Raw genomic sequence first — 16,995 nt, 5'->3', positions numbered from 1 at the left:
CCAAGATCAAGGTGCCAGCATCGATTCTGGCGAAGGCCTGTTTTCTGATTCATAGAAAGCCATCCTCTCCTTGTGTTCTCACATGGTTGAAGGGGTGAGGGGGGGTATTAATCCCATTTGTGACGGCTCCACTCTCATGACTTAATCACCTCTTGAGGGCCCTGCCTCCTAATATTATCACATAGTGCATTAGGATTTCAACATCTGCATTTGGAGGGGGACACAAAACAAGCATTCAGATCATAGGGTTTTCTGGCTGCGGACCTTGGCTTGCCTCCCTACCCACCTTGGGCAATGATTTTGAAATTTGAGGCCCAGTTTTCACATCTGTAAAGTGGAAATAATAATAGTACAGCTGTAGTGAAAATTTAACGAGATAATCAATATACCAAAAGCTATTAATATTGTGGTTGGCCAAGAGTAAGTGTTTAATAAATGTCAACTGTTATCATAAATCCATCTCCTCCATCAGAACCATGTTGGGGGCACCTGGGGGCTCAGTCGGTTGAGCGTCCGACTTCAGCTCAGGTCATGATCTCGCCATGTGGGTTCAGGCCCCGCATCGGGCTCTTTGCTGACAGCTGGGAGTCCGGAGCCTGCTTTGGATTCTGTGTCTTCCTCTCTCTCTGTCCTTCCCTCACTCATACTCTCTCTCTCAAAAATAAATAAACAAACAAACAAAAAAAAGAACCATGTTGGAAAGTTAATCTCTTGGCCACTACAAATGCCTCTCTTTATGCATGTGTATATGACATTTTTAATTCTGTGTATGTTAGTATATTTCTATTATATTTCATTTGTGTTTGTCCTGTACCTTCTGTATTTTCCACTAAAAGTCAGGATCTTACAATATGTCTCATACTTCCCAGAATGCCTCACAATTCCTAGTGACGATTATTAAAATTAACAAACGTTTATTGAGAACATACTACATTCAGTGTCCCATACCAGGTGCTATTCACTACAGTGGACTAATATAGTTATCAATACGGAACATTTTCATAAAGTTTGCATACAAAGTCTCACCACCAAAGTGAGAGTATAACAGTATAAACCTGGAGGCCACACGACTGGGTGACTAGACAAACTCAAGATTCAATAAGTCATATTCAGTTTTCAACATTTATGAAACGCCTGCTTTATGCAAGCAGGACACTCCTGAGCTTCAAAGGTGTTATACATTGACTTGACATAAAGATGTATTCTTCTCTGTTTAGACATTTTTGTTTGAAGAGGTGATCTATGATTTCAATTTTGATCAGATGTTAGCAGCATTCCTGACACTAAACAGACACAGCAAGTTGCTAATCACAGCAAGGGTCACTTATTTTCTCTATTGAGTGAAAGAAACATGACAGCTCTCTGTTCATAATGCCAAATTCAAAAACCCATTTTCTTTTTAAAACCCGAGTATCACGTTCCCTCTAACCACACCTCTCCTTTAAACCTGGTATTCGCTTCTCTCGCCATAGTTTGCAAGGCCCTGCTTAGTAAACAAAACGTGCTATCTGCAGGAATTGAGGGTTAAAGGAAAACTGAGCCCCATAACCAGGTCCTATGAGCAGAGGGGTCGATTATGTCCTCAGATTTGCTACATGCATTCTCCATGGGCCCTCCTTCCCCACAGAACCCAAAGAGCAAAACAGAGTATCTTCCCGTGAATACGTTATCAGTACTAACTTGAGAGCCTTGCTGTTGACAATATTGATTGTATTTCACTCCCTTCCTGTGATCTAAAACCAGATCCAACACCCCTGGGCCCACACTGGGGATGTACAGCAGCTGAAGGGCCAACTGCCAATGGATCTGGAACAGAGTCTTTCCAGCCCCGGCACCTGACTTCCTGGCTGCCTCCCGTTCAGGTCTCATTGGTTGATGCGGCAGCTGTGGTTCTGACAATGAGCTTGGTGTTGGGTCAAGTTTTTGTCTGGCTGACTTACTCCCTTGTATGCCATTTTCCTTGACTCACCCTTGATTACAGGGAATGTTCTTTATTACCTTTTAAAATCATATGATATCCATAAGCAAAGCTTTGGATTAGAATTTTTGAAGGCATTACCCATGACTGATTTTTTTTTCAAAGTTGAAATGCAAGAAGTAGAGCCAGAGTCAGCCCAAACCCTGTGTTTAGCCCAGCAGTGTATCAAATATCATCTGTAACTTCAGAATCGAATGCACAGATTTGTTTTCCCTTCCTAGGAACCTGGATGCAATGTCTGCCTGTGTAAACAATTTATAAATGCAAAAGTAGTAAGCATTTTATGCATTAGAAAGGGTGTGAGAATCTTCCTTTCCCCAAAACTGTAAAAGACTAAATATTTGTGTTATACATAGCAAATGTGAAATAAAAAGAAGTATAACTCTATCGATATAACAGAGCTTTATACAATAGTTATAAGATAAGTCACTTGTAAAACTTGCTTACGCAAGGAAAACACTCTCAGTGTTGTTTTTTTAAATCACAGAACACCATCGCCCTGTGATAATTAATGTCCATGGTATGAAAATTCTATGTGATATAATTTATTTCTGCTTTGTTATAAAAAAGGTAAATTGACTGCCAGCACTAGAGATGTTGAAAATAATGCTGCATATGTTGAAAAAATAATTCATTGCTTTTATTGATTCTGCTAATTATACATTGATATCTTTAAAGAACTATCTTTATGGTTTATCATGTATATATATTTATATACATAAAATATCTAAATATTACAGAAATATACAAAGTAGAAACTAAGAGTCCTGCAGAAACTCTTACGCACCAGTCTGGTGAATATTCCTTCAAACTTTTCTCTTCATATTCTAATGTACATGGACATAATTTTTACCAAAATGAGAGCATACTATAATTCCTCTTTGTGATTTCATTTTTTAAAATTATATTTAATATTAAAAAATTTTTTTAATGTTTATTTATTTCTGAGACAGAGAGAGACAGGGCATGAGTGGGGGGGGGAGGGGCAGAGAGCAAGGGAGACACAGAATCCAAAGCAGGCTCCAGGCTCTGAGCTGTCAGCACACAGCCTGATGCAGGGCTCAAACTCACAAACTGCAAGATCATGACCTGAGCTGAAGTTGGTCACTCAACAGACTGAGCCACCCAGGCGTCCCATATTTAATATTTCTTAGAAATCTCTTCTCTTTCATGATGTCTAAAACTGTCTCATTCTTCAAAACAAAACAAAACAAAACAAAGCAAAACAAAACAGGGGCAGCTGGGTGTCTCAGTTGGTTAAGCGCCCGACTTAGGCTCAGGTCATGATCTCACAGTTCAAGAGTTTAAGCCCCACATCAGGCTCTGTGCTGACAGCTTGGAGCCTGGAGCTTGTGTCTCCCAAGCTATCTGCCCCTTCCCCACCCCTGCTTGCTCACTCTCTCTCTCTCTCTCTCTCTCAAAAATAAATAAACATTAAAAAAAAACTATCTCATTCTTTGAATATGTATAAGTATTATAGTAAGGGATTTATGGGCTCTGAACCAAATGTCTCGGTTGGATCTGAATTTTAGTTCTACCATTAGTAATTCTGTGATTTTGACATGTTACTTAATTTCTCTGGACTTCACTTCCTAAACCCATAAAATGTGATGGTAACAACATCTACCCAAAAATAGTTTCTGTGTGGAAAGAAGAGGTGCTGTTTAGCACTTGGTAGGCCAGCTTCTATGGCCATGCTGCTGCCATGGACGATGGATGTCTTGTTAGCAATGCAGTGTTGATAGGCATTTAGATTGCAGTTTTTATTCTCACACATGATGCAATAGTGACCATCCTTCTCACTACAGCTGTACCAATGTTGTAAGTATTCCTAAAGGTCAAATTTTTGGAAGTACAATTTCTTGATCATAGGTGATGCACATTTTTTTCAACTGATAGATACTCCAGAGTAACTATCTCCAAAACTATTTACGCTATAAATCAGAGAAAAAAATAGAGTCAATTTGGGATTAGAAGAAATACTTTGTTAAATCTTTTTCCTGTACATAAAAATGCACAGTATTTTTTTTTTTTACAAACAAGCTGGGGATTGCCATAACACAACATATAATAAGTTAACACTTATATTATCTATAAAAATCAGAAACCATTTTCTATAATTCCCACCATGCTCACATTTCTGTAAGACTTTGAGCCCTCTTTCCCCAGAGAAAGAATTCATAGCATCTTATCTATTTTAACTATGAACTGTTACTATGATAATAAGTGACTATGAACTGCAGAAAATGATATTCCATCAGGCAACTACTCATAAATACCTACCAATCAGATATGTAACAAATGTTTATGGAAATTAATAAGTTGAGATATGGAATTATGTCATCTTCTACAAGTATGGTAACGTTTCTGAAACCCAAATCAAACACATCCCTTGACAACCCTACCACATATTCAGAATTGAGATTGTTCCAAGCTGCTTTCTGTAGTTAATCAGATCTCAAAGAGGAGGAAATCACTGTGATACCAATCACCTTAATGTTTAGTAATAGATGTTATATGGTGGCATGAGAGAGTATTCCTTCAAACAGTAAGCACTGAATTTAACAGTGCCTGGAAATACTTATATATTTATTTCTAGCTCTTTGGCATAAAGCTAATTTGAGGCTTTGTCAGGGATAATAACATCTGATACAATGACAGCATAAGAGTAAGTAGATCTCTCTTTATCAAGATAAAGTCTATAAGGGAGAAGAAATTTTTTTCTCTACTTTTCTAGGTTTGTTGGCTGGTCTAAGAAATTTTTTAAGTTAATTTATTTAATTTGAGAGGGAGAGCAAGAGAGCAGGGGAGGAGCAGAGAGAGGGGGAGAGAGAGAATCCCAAGCAAGCTCCGCACTGTCAGTGCAGAGCCCAGCATGGGGCTTGATCTCATGAACCATGAGATCGTGACCTGAGCTGAAATCAAGAGTTGGACACTTAACTGACTGAGCCACCCCATGGCTGGTCTAATAATTATATTGACATAAGACAGATTAACAATAGAAAAATAAATTTAATTACACATGTACAGGAGCCCCATAAAAATATGAGACCCAAGGGCAAGTCAAACAGCTGAGGCTTATATGCCATCCTGAACTAAGGAATGAGATAGGGGCCTGGTCTTTAAAGGAAAGGAAGGCAATTCATTAGGCAACAAGAAAAGCAGATGTTTGGTTAAGTAGATGTTTGTTCTGCCATGCAGATAGGTCTTTCAGATAAAAGTTACACTAGCTTTCTGATAATCACTTTCTTTCTGGATCAAGCCCCCTATCTATATCATTTTGGGGAGTCAAGGAGAGGAAAAGGTTTTTCTTTAGTCTGCTGGATCTTGGTCACCTTCAGCTCAAAATAATCCACTTGCCAAAGCGGCATATTTTAGGGTCCCACAGTTTGCTCTCCTTCAAGCCAAAAAAAATTTTTAAATAATGAAGAGGTTTTGCATCACATGAATAGAAAGGTAAAGATAGTCACATAGAAGAAGTTCCCATGGGTAAATCTGTTCTTTTTACATACAACAGCAAATACTGTGTTCTTTACAAAGTTTTATTGTTTCCACACTCATTGGTTAAATGCCCTAGAATTTCTGCACAATGGAGTTTTGAAGTGAAACAAATAAAAACATTCGAATATTACAATGGAGAATTTTATTCTACCCTTTCTCAAAATAGGTTAATAGGTGGCACTGATACTTTGAAGGCAGTTGAATTTTCGAATTTTTTGAATGCATTCGAACTTTGAATGCAGTTGAATTTTCCTTTCTAAAAATGGGAATTGGGGGCCAAATAAAAAATGAATGCACATGTATATTTAAAGAAGAGTTACTCAAAAACAATGCTTACTTTATCTAGTTTCATATTTAACAGATTTTAAACACAATCAATTCTCTACCCGGTCTCTTAAACTATAATTTGTCTACAATAATAAAGCCTAATTCTTTGGAAATAATGCTCTGCTAGCATAATTGGCATTATAGAGTTTTAAAGTATATTATAGAAGATTCTGTCACTCGACACTAAATTGAAATTTTAAAGAAAATGATGGAAATAGCTGTAAGGGGGAAAAAGTAGCCTTTTAAATCTAATTTGTTATGCACTGCAGTAGGGTAATGGATGCAATGGAAGTTCTTTTATTGACTTCCCATGTCCAAAAGGTATTTAGGTAGCAAAAGATGTTAAGCAGACCCCCTGCAATCCCCTTTTAACTGAAGATAGCAGGAAATAAGGAATATAGGTCTGTGTCCTCTTGATTTTTTATTTCCTTAAGAGTACAACTTATGCAAAGGACACCTTAGGCTGCTTAGCAGATCACAAAGGGTGCACTGGACCCCCTTGCTGTCTGCTTAAATAGAGTGATCTAAAGGATGGCTGAAACCATACCGGGAGTTCAATCCTTCAGGTGGGTCTTTTCAAATTCCAATAGTGAGGAGTTACTGGAGAATTGGTAAGGATTTCACTAGGTCCCAGCAGGTTTGAGATCAAAAGCTTTGGTTAAATAGAAGCCTGTTGGGAAATCTTAAAACCTCTTTGTAATGTAACTTTAAAAAGTTAATACAAAGAACCCTTAGACTGAAGCTCGTAACAGCGCGAACAAAGAGTATATCAAAACTGATTCCATTAAGAGAAAGCGGACATACAAATTCACTTAATTTAAAGAGCAATCCGTTATATTACTTTGTGAGAGAATGGAACTTATACCATACCATCGAGCCCATTTAGAAGATGTGCTCATTTCTTGTTACATATGCCAGACTTCATTCTTTGTCATTCAGATATGCTTTTTAAACAACATATATATTCATTTTCTGAAAAGGGAGAGAGCAATGTGCATTTAAATTCACTCCTAAAGAAGATACTTTTAAAACAAATTAAAATTAAACTTGATGGGGACCCATCAGTCAGTTGGTTATCTCTTTTTCATGGTGTCAAACTGCTAATTGCCCATTCTCCTTAAAATAATAAACCTTCAATTGATATTGATTGGTAGATCATTAATGAGTGCATTAATTATAATATAATTTTTATAATTAATACCAATCCATTTCTTCACAACTCACACACTTTTATTAACTGAACTCATCCATTAATGGTGTAGTGGAAATATTTTGCTCAGTCAACAACGACCCCCCCTCCCCCGAATCTTTATTTGGTTTTAGAGTCTGAATTTTACAGTTAGTTTTGAATCTTTCAAAGCACTTTCATGTACCCAGTGTGTCTCATATTTTCACATTAGGCATGTGGGATGGGCGGGTTAGGGGTTGTTTCCCTTTTTGTTTTTAATAAATAGGGACACTGAAGCACACTGGTAGGACAAATAATGTGCTCTTGATTGCACAGCCGTTTTGAGATGGCTTGGACTAGAACCTTTAGCTCCCAATGTCAAGCGTAGAAATTTTTCAAGTGAGCAATGTCTCCCAGATCCCAGAAGGTAATTATAGCTTAAGTTAAAAGATAAACTGAAGTTTATTAACGTTAAGAGTTTATTTGAGCAACAATCGATTCAAATAGGGGCAGAATCCAATCTAGCAGATAGAAAGGAGCTCTGAGGAGCTGTACTAAATGAAAGACATTTATAGGCTGATGGGAGCAGGAGCCGGAAGTTATACTAAACAAAAAAAGGGAGCTGGTTATTCCTAGGTCACTTCCCTTTAGGGGATAGCAGGGGCCTATCTAGTGCTGATTGGGGGATACCTAGCTGATTGATTTAAGATTCCATTTATGGAAGTGCCGAAACTATAAGTCTCAGTTTTGGGACATGGGCTTAGCATAAACGACTCCATCTTGGGCCTGTTGTCTGGTTTTTAACACTCAAACCACACACGGTTGTATTTCTTCCAAAGAACTCTTTCCCAAGTGTGGCCATTATGGACAGCAAATATCCTGAAATTCTCATATTGATAGATGGAGAAACTGTGGTTTGTGTACCCATATTCAATTTTTTATCTGTATTTTCTCTTGTCTTCTTTACTCATATCTTCTTTTACTTCTCCCCTTCCACCTTTGTTCTTCTCTTCATGTGTCATTTGATTAATGATAGGAAAATGAAAAAAGGAGAATGGCAGATTATGTCTGTGAGACTTTCTGTGGGAAAGGTATAAACAGCTTTGGAAAAGAGTCAAGTATTCCTTGAATGAACCATCCCAATGAGTTTTTTTTTTACCAAGTACCAGCAGTCCCTTAAAAAAATATATGAACAAAGATCTCAATTGACTCTATTGAAAACAAATTTACATTTTTGACAATCCTATATTCTCAGAGTCACCACTGAAACTCTGAGCCAGCACCTTACCCTGCTGGACCAGTGGACCAGTGGACCAGTCATCAGACACTGGTCCACTGAAAGCTATTCAGCAAGCTCTTATTGATGTCTGTCCTGATGGAATGTTGACTCACCTAGGTCGTCTACCATGCAACTTTCTGTTTGTGATATATATAAAAACTTCAAATCAATAATGAAGGGTGCACATTATCCCCAAATATGTATATATGAGTATGCATTGTGTCAGTGTATTTATGTATATATTCTCCATGGATTACATATGTGCTTGTATCAATATAGTCAACCTCTGAGGTGTTATTAGAGTATATTCTGCTCCAACACTAACTCCATGCTCAGTGAGAACTGTGTGACCAGCTTATCCCAATTGGATATTTTGGATACCTTTATAGATATACTAAGACCTTAATATTCCTGAAGTTATTGCTTACACCTTTAGTGGGCTTTGAATTGTAAAATCCATTCCAATGCATATTCTAGTATTTGAACATAAGTCTTGAATTCCAAAAGTTCAAAAATCACCACACTAGCAATAAATAACTTGAATGTAAAGGTGTTCTTTGAAACCTTGGCATATTGTCAGCAAGACCTTAGACACTAAAAAGATTATTTTCTTTTCTTTTATTTAAAAAAAAATCAGGTAGGCTTCACACCCAGTATGGAGCCCAATGTGGGACTTGAACTCATGATCCTGAGATCAAGACCTGAGCTGAGACTGAGAGTCAGATACTGAACCGATTGAGCCACCCAGGAGCCCCGAAAGAGATTGTTTTGTCTTATTTTATTTTATTTATTTATTTATTTAATTAATTTGTTTTGTATTTTTTGAAAGATTCATTTATTTATTTTGAGAGAGAGCACGAGCTGGGGAGGGATAGAGAGGGGAAAAGAAAGAATCTCAATCAGCTTCTGTGTTGACAGCACAGAAACTGATGTGGGGCTTGAACTCATGTTTGAGATCATGACCTGAGCCCAAAACCAAGAGTTGGTCACTTAACCCACTGAGCCACCCCAGCTCACCCCTAAATAATCTCACCCCTAAAGAGATTATTTTAAAAGTGTGTTATAGGACATTTATAATTTTGTGGTAGATGGAATATCTGCAAAGCTGACACAAAAATTCATGAATTGTTCCATATTGTTTTTTCAGTGAACAGGACAAAGGACACATATTAGGTGCTTAATAAATGTTAACTGAGCTAATGAATAAAAAATAGATGAACAATCAGAGGCCAAAGGGAAACAGATGATTATGTGTTGAATTTTTTTCAGCGACCAAAGGACAAAAACCAAAAATTAATATCTAGAATTTTTCAAAGTGAAAAGACTTGTCTTTTCTAACGAATAATGTATGCTCACTGGAAAGTATTCAAATGTCTCACAATAATTCCTCTATGAAAGGAAATCAGTTTTACTGATTTAGTATATGTTGTTCATCCACACATATTTAAGGTTGACATTTTTAAAAACACAATTGAAACCAAAATACATATATATATATTATATATATATATTTCAATGACTAACTTTGAAAATTTAAAAATATATTGCTGATACCTCTCTACAGATACAAATGCCCTCTTTAACTGGTTAAGGCTGCTTATATTTTGCATATATGATAATGTATTTAGCTCTATTAACAGATATTATCTAAACTGCAGTAAATTTTTTATTCTTATAAACAATGTTTCAATAAATATCTTTTAACATTTTTCAATTTCAGATTTATTTTCTTGGCATAAATTCTGACTCATGAAATGGGCTTAAAATGTTGAAGTATTTTGGTAGAATTATTCTCTAAAATGGTTGTGCCAATTTATACTCCCAGCAACTATGTATAAACCATTTTCTCTATAAATTAGACTGGATAGAATTCATCTAAAAAATCTTTGTTAATCTAATAAGGAAAAAATCTCATTGTTTTCTTTCTTTTTTAAATTTTTATGCTTATTTTTATTTTTGAGAGGGAGAGAGAGAGAGAGAGAGAGAGAGACAGAGCATGAGTGGGGGAGGGGCAGAGAGAGAGGGACACAGAATCTGAAGTAGGCTCCTCCAGGCTCTGAGCTGTCAGTACAGGGCCTGATGTGGGGCTCAAACCCACGAACCGTGAGATCATGACCTGAGCCCAAGTCGGACACTCAACTGACTGAGCCACCCAGGCGCCCCTCATTGTTTTCTTTTTCCTTACTGTTATTTTAAATCTTAGGCTACATAGGGATCTTTAAAATAAATCAATTGTTTGATAAATCACAGATGGCCCACCCATGGAGTATGTTCAGTATCAAACTGACTTCCCTCTTCTATCCAACACCTTACTGGATTGTGTCTGTGCAGCAGATATGGATCAAGGAAATAAGATGATCTTAATACTGGGTTAAACACACTTAGGAAAGATCAAATCTATATATTAAATCTCAGAATAAAAAGCTTTTGATTATTGACCACTATAATTATTTTTCATCACTATTCCCCTCTAGTCACGTGGATAATTAAGGAAATAAAATAGTTCACAGAACATATGACCCTGTTTTAGGACACATTCTTCAAATCGTCTTGCTACCAGTAATAAGACAAGCTACCTGTAATTGTTTGGAAAGCTCCAGTGGGATTGTCCACTACAAACTCAATGAGCTGCTGACATGATGTGATGATGGGAGAAAGAATCTGTGAAACAAACAGACGTATCTCAGAATATGCCATCAGCAACAAGAATAAAAGCCATTTTATACTTCCATAGTACCAGTCTGTAGATGTGCCAAACCTTGTCATGGAAAAACAAATTGTACTTTTATAATACTACCCTAAAGAGTAACCACTACTCAATACCTCTTGCCCATGAAGAATGGCAGGATCTTTGTGAGAAGGTCCTAAAGATGTCACACGTTTCTTCATGCACTTGGTCGGCATTTGCATGTAGCCTGCCCCTGGGTATGAAACTGTCTGTTTTGAAGGCAAAAGTGTAAAGATCTCCAGTCCCACTGTTTTACTACTCACTACAAAAGGAATATAGTGAGCTACCTCGTATGTTCACTGTCAGAAAGTAGTTGTGTTAGTTGTCTATTGCGATACAACAAATAAACCCACAGTTTAGTGGTTTAAAACCCCACACATTGACTCTCGCGCAGTTTCTGTGTTTGGAATCTGGGTACAACCTCCAGGATCTTTTGTGTCAGGGTCTTGCAGTAGAGATGGTGTCTGGTATCACAGTCACACCAAGGTTCAGCTGAAGCAGGATCCACTTCCAAGCACACATTAGTAATTGGCTGGACTCAGTTCCTCACTGGCTGTTGCAATGAGAGTACCAGTTCCTGCTGGCCACTGGCCAGTGGCTACTCTCAGTTCTTTGCCACACGGGGCTCTTCAATACAGAAGCATGGTTCATCAAAACCAGCAAGGAAGTCATTATGCAAAAGTCATAGTCTTTACAACCTAATTGTAGAAGTGACAACTAATAACTTTAGTCATATTCTTTAATTAAAACCAAGTCACCAGGTTCAGCCCACACTCAAAGGGAGAGAGGATTAGACAATTTGGGGAATACTGGGAGGCAGGGATCATTGGAAGCCATCTTAGAAGGCTGCCACAACAAGTGATTTCTCAGCTGGTGGCAGTAGAGGATATTGGGGGAAAGTAGGAAGGAGAATGCCAGGAAACATGGTGGGAGAGAAATTCCTTGGAAAAAGGCTCATAAAACCCCAGTGATACACACATTGTCAGTAGACACAGTTGAATCTGGGAGGTGTTAGCTGCCTTGAGAAAGTGTGTTAAGTCCCAGGTCAAATTAATATGTACCCTTTCAAAGCAATAATCCTTCCAATTTCATATACATTGGGAAAAATCGAAATAGGTATTACGGGGTGGTGATGGCAAAATCTAAGACAAAGGCAATGATTGATAACAAAGAAACACAACCTCAAGAAAAAGGGAAAATATTCCATAGCTAATGCAAAAAAAAAATCATAATTCTTATTCCCTTAAAATGCTGTATCTAATAATTAACATCAATACAATGAAATTAATGACATTCAAAAGACTCTGAATCTGCATTTATTTATCATTTATTTATCCATTTATTTATAATTTGTCAAGCTGAAATTCTAAGTTTGTTTTGTAAAGAACATAGACCTAGTGGTAATTTAATGTTTGCCCTTACTGTGCACCCACCCCTCATTTTGATAGGACAGTTGGCTCAAGGGGCATCTGAGTGCCTCAGTTATTTAAGCATCTGACTCTTAATTTCAGCTCAGGTCATGATTTCATTGTGAATTCGAGCCCTGCATCGGGCTCTGCACTGACAGTGCGGAGCCTGCTTGGGATTCTCTGTCTCCTTCTCTTTCTGCCCCTCCCCTCTCATGCTGTCTCTCTCATGCTCTCTCTCTCTCATGCTCTCTTTCTCCCTGTCTTTCTCTCTCTCTATCTCAAGAATAAATAAATAAATAAATTTTAGAAAAAAAAGGGAATAGTTGGTTCAAGTTAGGGGTATATTTGGAGACCATTAAACAAAATATAAAAGTATAGCTTACTGATCCACAAGGGAATGGGGGGGATTCATTCTTATGATTTCATTGTTATTAGCATGGCTGTTCTAATAAGTTGAGCTAATAAGCTGAGTGTATGCACGTATGGGTTATATACATGTTTTTATGATAGCAAAAATGAACAGAGATACAACAGATAAATTGTCTTAACAGGTTATGCTTGATTTTCGTGTAAAAACTTCCTAATTAATGCCAGTGTTGCAATCATTTTTATGACATTCCCCAAAGATGGCACTTTAAGGGTTATGCCATATGCTGATTGACAGCAGCCATAATTCCATACAATGAGACTGTATCATATTGTTTGAAGTGAGGTGATATTCATCTCTTGAAACTGATCAAACATACGACTGCATCAAACAGTATTACAACATAATCACGCTGTATGTAGGGACTGCCAAGGTTGATCACCATGTTGTGCTCCTTTTCCTTGGACTTCTCTAATAGCAGTTGTGACTGCTTCCACATTATCCTTTAAGAACTGCAAAATCTAAGAAGAAAAAAAAAACCTGCATAAAATTGTGATTTCGCTATGCTGTGTGAGTGTACATCTGTAGACTGCTTTAGAATAACAAATTTGCTCCTGCTAAGATCTCCCTAAATATACAAATAAAAATATAGTAAGGCCAAGATAAGAAGTGGAGATTTGAAACACGGTGAAAATAATTCAAATACCCTTTCCTTTTTTTTTTTCTTTCTTTCTTTCTTTCTTTCTTTCTTTCTTTCTTTCTTTCTTTCTTCTTTCTTTCTTTTCTTCTTCTTCTTCTTCTTCTTCTTCTTCTTCTTCTTCTTAAGTAAACAGGAAACCTGGAAGAAATGTCTTTTTAAAAAATACTTTCCAGTGTCTGAAACTCCCAGTGGTATTTTTTTCTAATGTGTTGTTTTGTGAAGCCACGTAATTTTTCTACTGACCTTGGGGCTATTTTTATTTTGGCTTCAGATGAAATGATCAAGAATCTGTTCCTCTCCCACTCTCAGTTACTGCTGATCTTGGAAAGAAGTGTGAGAATGGGCATGAGTGAATGAGGGTGATTTGGTTATTCTCTTAGTGACATGACATCCTATAACCCAGTGGCTCGTAGAGTGATGTAAGTTAGGGACTGCCCTTTTATTATCCATCCATCCACCCACCTGTCCAATATACTAAAAAAGCCATTGTGGGGGGTGCCTGGGTGGCTCAGTCAGTTAAGTGTCTGACTTCGCTCAGGTCATGGTCTGTGAGTTTGAGCCCAACGTGGGGCTCTGTGCTGACAGCTCAGAGTCTGGAGGCCGTTTCAGATTCTGTGTCTCCCTCTCTCTCTGCTCCTCCCCCAATCACACTCTGTCTCATTCTGTCACTCAAAAGTAAAATAAAAAAAAAACATTAAAAAATTTTTAAGAAGAACCATCAAGATACTTTTGGGACTATGATCAGAATAGTTTACAAAGACACAGGGTGCTTGGTTGAGAGTCCTCTCTTCATGCTGACATTCACTGACAGATAGGTTAACTATTCTGATTCTCCAGTGTGAATCCACGGGAGTCTGCAGGATATCACTATCCTCTCTGGACTTTATCCCTTTGTGTAACTCTACCCTAACCCTGACTTCTTAGGCTTAAACATCCTGCCTTCTAGGCCTAAAGAAACTTCATGGTTCTTTGAGAGACTCATTGGGATGTGAGGAACACAGAGGCTCTCTCTGATTGGTTCCTTGCACACCCACACAGCCATCTGTCTTGTACTGTTCCTGCGTTATGGTGGGCACCAAGGAATCTGTGAGGTTGGAGGCCTCTTTCGGTTCTCCCGAGATAGAAGATCAGATCGCTCTCTGCTCCCAGATTCCTTCATTTAACCTTGGACATTTCTCTCAGATTAGGTGTGGGAGCGTCAGGCCAAAGTCCCTTCACAGAGACATCACCAATATTTAAGCTCTGTGTTTTCCTTCTGACCATTTTCTCTTTTTCTTCCCTTCAGCCTGTCTATGGGGTCTTCATTTAAAATGAGGTGGAAAACACTGGATTTTCTTCTGTTTTACCCAAATCTTTGCCTTGTGATATTAATGCCATGCTTTGAGATCGTAGGGCCTTCATGCTTGATACACAAATGCCCAGGGTTTCAAAATTAAAATTTAGGAACTGACTTTTCCTTTATCTTTCTGCAAGAGCATCCATTTCCTGAGCAATAGGGAAGTTCTAGCTGCTACCCAAACGTGGACAAGGGCTATGCACCCTCTCTCCTACTTCTTTGCTTTCAAATGAATTCATTTTGTTATTTGGCCTTTTTCTTTCCTTTTCTCTCCATTTTCTTAGAGTTCAATTACCCGGGTTTTGTTTTTTTTTTTCCTAGTGTATTGAATGGAATAATTAACTTGCTATTTTTCATCTTTCTTCTTTTTAATTATAAATCGTGAAGACTGTGTAGTTACCTCTAAGCACTACTTAAACTACATCACAGATTTTGTTTGTTTGCTATTGGTTGCTTTCCTTAAATTTTGGTGTCTTTTTTTTAAGTTTCTATTTTATTTAATTCCAGTTAGTTAACATACAGTGTTGTATTAGTGGCAGCTGTACAATATAGTGACTCAACAATTCCACACATCAACCAAAAATCTGCTAAGAAATCTAGACACAGAGTACAAATAATTCATTTTTTAATGTTTATTTTGACACAGAGAGAGAGAGAGAGAGCACACAATGATTAAGGGAGGGGCAGAGAGAGAGAGAGAATCCCAAGCAGGTTCCATGCTCAGCACAAAGCCTGATTCACGATCTCAGGACTGTGAGATCATGCCTGAGTCTAAATCAAGAGTCAGATACTCAACCGACTGGGCCACCCAGGTGCCCCCAAAAGAATCATTTTTTTTCTGAATACTTTTAAATTGCTGACCCGATGTTCTGTAAGCCCCACTTTAATATGTTTTTACAAAGGAGAACAACTTCCTATTTATTTATTTATTTTTTCAATATATGAAATTTATTGTCAAATTGGTTTCCATACAACACCCAGTGCTCATCCCAAAAGGTGCCCTCCTCAATACCCATCACCCACCCTCCCCTCCCTCCCACCCCCCATCAACCCTCAGTTTGTTCTCAGTTTTTAACAGTCTCTTATGCTTTGGCTCTCTACCACTCTAACCTCTTTTTTTTTTTTTTTCTTCCCCTCCCCCATGGGTTTCTGTTAAGTTTCTCAAGATCCACATAAGAGTGAAACCATATGGTATCTGTCTTTCTCTGTATGGCTTATTTCACTTAGCATAACACTCTCCGGTTCCATCCACGTTGCTACAAAAGGCCATATTTCATTCTTTCTCATTGCCATGTAGTATTCCGTTGTGTATATAAACCACAATTTCTTTATCCATTCATCAGTTGATGGACATTTAAGCTCTTTCCACAATTTGGCTATTGTTGAGAGTGCTGCTATAAACATTGGGGTACAAGTGCCCCTATGCATCAGTACTCCTGTATCCCTTGGGTAAATTCCTAGCAGTGCTATTGCTGGGTCATAGGGTAGGTCTATTTTTAATTTTCTGAGGAACCTCCACACTGCTTTCCAGAGTGGCTGCACCAATTTGCATTCCCACCAACAGTGCAAGAGGGTTCCCGCTTCTCCACATCCTCTCCAGCATCTATAGTCTCCTGATTTGTTCATTTTGGCCACTCTGACTGGCGTGAGGTGATATCTGAGTGTGGTTTTGATTTGTATTTCCCTGATAAGGAGCGACGTTGAACATCTTTGCATGTGCCTGTTGGCCATACGGATGTCTTCTTTAGAGAAGTGTCTATTCATGTTTTCTGCCCATTTCTTCACTGGGTTATTTGTTTTTCGGGTGTGGAGTTTGGTGAGCTCTTTATAGATTTTGGATACTAGCCCTTGGGCTGATATGTCATTTGCAAATATCTTTTCCCATTCCGTTGGTTGCCTTTTAGTTTTGTTGGTTGTTTCCTTTGCTGTGCAGAAGCTTTTTATCTTCATAAGGTCCCAGTAATTCATTTTTGCTTTTAATTCCCTTGCCTTTGGGGATGTGTCGAGTAAGAGATTGCTATGGCTGAGGTCAGAGAGGTCTTTTCCTGCTTTCTCCTCTAGGGTTTTGATGGTTTCCTGTCTCACATTCAGGTCCTTTATCCATTTTGAATTTATTTTTGTGAATGGTGTGAGAAAGTGGTCTAGTTTCAACCTTCTGCATGTTGCTGTCCAGTTCTCCCAGCACCATTTGTTAAAGAGACT

This window comes from Lynx rufus, unplaced genomic scaffold (genome assembly GCF_022079265.1).
Source record: "Lynx rufus isolate CCGP_SWC_20201006 ecotype Redwood Valley unplaced genomic scaffold, mLynRuf1.p SCAF_2, whole genome shotgun sequence".
Taxonomy (NCBI): Eukaryota; Metazoa; Chordata; class Mammalia; order Carnivora; family Felidae; genus Lynx; species Lynx rufus.
This window is presented reverse-complemented; position numbering follows the sequence as displayed.